At 37.4% G+C, this 2,983-nt stretch overlaps 1 pseudogene; it reads right to left on the minus strand.

Annotated features, from left to right (window-relative positions):
* Positions 1-1,529: 1,529 nt before the first annotated feature.
* Positions 1,530-2,496, minus strand: LOC110123146 (olfactory receptor 4P4-like; annotated as a pseudogene).
* Positions 2,497-2,983: the final 487 nt, after the last annotated feature.

The raw sequence follows: 2,983 nt of genomic DNA on the forward strand, positions 1-2,983 counted from the left end.
TTGTTCAGTTCAGTTCAGTTCAGTTCAGTCGCTCAGTCGTGTCCGACTCTTTGCAACCCCATGAATCATAGCACGCCAGGCCTCCCTGTCCATCACCAACTCCCCGAGTTTACTCAAACTCATGCCCATCGAGTCGGTGATGCCATCCAGTCATCTCATCCTCTGTCACCCCCTTCTCTTCCTGCCCCCAATCCCTCCCAGCATCAGGGTCTTTTCCAATGAGTCAACTCTTCACATGAGGTGGCCAAAGTACTGGAGTTTCAGCTTCAGCATCAGTCCTTCCAATGAACACCCAGGACTGACCTCCTTTAGGATGGACTGCTTGGATCTCCTTGCAGTCCAAGGGACTCTCAAGAGTCTTCTCCAACACCACAGTTCAAAAGCATCGTTATCACCCCAAATTTATAGTTTACATTAGGGTTCACTCTAAGTACTGTATATTTTGAGGGTTTTGACTTATACATTGATAAGATTCAAAATTATAGAAACAAGCAGAAGAATTTCACTGCCTTAAATATCCTTGGTGCTCCATCTATTCATCCTTCTCCCTTCCCTAATCCTTTACATTCATTTATACTTTTTCTGTCTCCATAGTTTTGCCTTTTTCAGAATGTCATATAGTTGAAATTATATAGCAGGTAGTCCTTTCAGTCTGGTTTCCTTCATTTGGTAATCTGCATTCAAGTTTCCTGAATGATTTTTCACAGTTTAATAGCTCATTTATTTTTAACTCTGAATAATATTCCATTGTTTGGATATCCTACAACTTATTATCTATTTATGTCCTATTGAGGGACATCTTGGTTGCTTCCAAGATTCGGTAATCATGAGTAAAGCTGCTATAAACATCCATGTGCAGCAAAACTGCTTTCTTCGTGTGTATGTATTAATCTGTTTATAGGCCACATTTTGTCTTTTTACTAGTTTTTGTTTTCTTTCATCTTGTTATGTCTTTTTCCCCCTTCATTTTAACAGCTCAGTTGGTAAAGAATCTGCCTGTAATGCAGGAGACCCCGGTTTGATTCCTGGGTTGGGACGATCCCCTGGAGAAGGGATAGGCTATGCACTCCAGTATTCTTGGGCTTCCCTTGTGGCTCAGCTGGTAAAGAATCCCACCTGCAATGCAGGAGACCTGGGTTCGATCCCTGGGTTGGGAAGATCCCCTGGAGAAGGGAAAGGCTACCCACTCCAGTATTCTGGCCTGGAGAATTCTATGGACTGTATAGTCCATGGGGTTGCAAAGAGTTGGACACAACTGAGTGACTTGCGCTTTTCATTTTAACAGGAGTGGGCTTTGATTCTGGATACAGTGACTAGCCACTTACTTATCAATTTAGGTAAATAATTTTATTATACAACTCCTTAATTAATACTGGAAATGGTGTTAAAATTATGTCATTAGGTGAAAAGCAAGTAAATTTGTTTACAGTGATCTGAATTATTGATGCTATCTTTGTACTATTATTATTATTTTCTGTAGGGCACCAAGAGAGTTGACTCACAGGAACCACATTAAAATAGCTGCTGCTCTAAATATCTCTTTGCTGCACAAATTGTTCCTTAAAGGTGTGCTTCCTTTGAAAGCAAAGTTTGATACTAAATTTTTTCAAAGTGTTTTTCATCTCTGCATTTCTTAGAGTATAGATTAACGGATTGAACATGGGGGCAATGATGGTGTAAAATAGTGCAAATACCTTATCCTCAGGGAAAGTAGTGGGAGGTCTAAGGTAGATAAAGATAACAGGTACAAAAAATAAGATGACCACAGTGATATGAGACCCACAGGTAGAGAGGGCTTTGTGTCTTCCTTCAGCTGAATGATTTTTTAAAGTGAATAATATAACGCCATAAGAAACAAACAAGACAGCAAATGTAACTAAGGCAACCATTCCTGAAAAGGCAATCACAAGCACACCAGTGATGTAGGTGTCAGTACATGCAATTTTTAGCAATGGAAAAATATCACAGAAATAGTGATCAATTTCATTAGGACCACAGAAAGGCAAGCCGATTGCCATAAAAAATTGAGGAAAGGAATGGACGGCTCCACCAGCCCAAGCAGCTAAGAGGAGAAGATTGCATCTTGTTCTGTTCATGATAATCACATAGTGGAGAGGCTTGCAGATGGCAACATAGTGATCAAAAGCCATGGCAGTAAGAATAAAGATCTCAGTACCTCCAAAGAAGTGCATGATAAGGACCTGTAGCATGCAGTCACCATAGGAAATAGTCTTTCTCTCTACTAGCAGATCTCCAATTAATTTGGGTGTAACGCTGGAGGTATACCAGATGTCTATGAGGGATAAGTGGCTGAGGAAATAGTACATTGGTTGGTTAAAAAGAGGACTGCATTGAATGGAGAAGAGGATCAGAAGGTTTCCTACCAACAAGACAAGATAACAGAATAAGAAAAACACAAAGCAAAATATTTGTATGTTCTGGTCATATGAAAGGTCCTAGAAGAATGAATTCTGATATGTTTCTCTGGTTTTCCATTTGAGTTTAGTGTAGTTATACACAAATGACTTATGTTTCTGAAAAAAAGAAAACATATGCTTGGATGAATATGAGCACAATAATATAAAATTTACCAAAAATATATTTACACAAATAAAACCTTAATATTAATTATTGATTTAGTAAATGTTTTTAATCTAACTTACTTTATAAGTCTATTGCAAAACAATTTATAATGAAAATGATTATATGATTTACCCAATTACTTGTAAAGATTTTAAATATTTAAACATTATTTTGAAAATAAAAAAGTTAACTGTTGTTAATAAAATATTTTACAAAAGAAAGAAGGCTAATTGACCCAAGGCAAGAAAATATTCTTTTGCATATTTTTCAATTCTTGTGGCCATACACATGAAGGCAACTTTCCTTCTTTTAAAATTATCTAACCAAATTCCCTGAATTATCTGGGATGAATCCCAAAGAAACACAAATTTGTTTAAAATCCCAGCTTGAACTGCTGAAC

This window comes from Odocoileus virginianus, chromosome 10 (assembly GCF_023699985.2).
Source record: "Odocoileus virginianus isolate 20LAN1187 ecotype Illinois chromosome 10, Ovbor_1.2, whole genome shotgun sequence".
Lineage (NCBI taxonomy): Eukaryota > Metazoa > Chordata > Mammalia > Artiodactyla > Cervidae > Odocoileus > Odocoileus virginianus.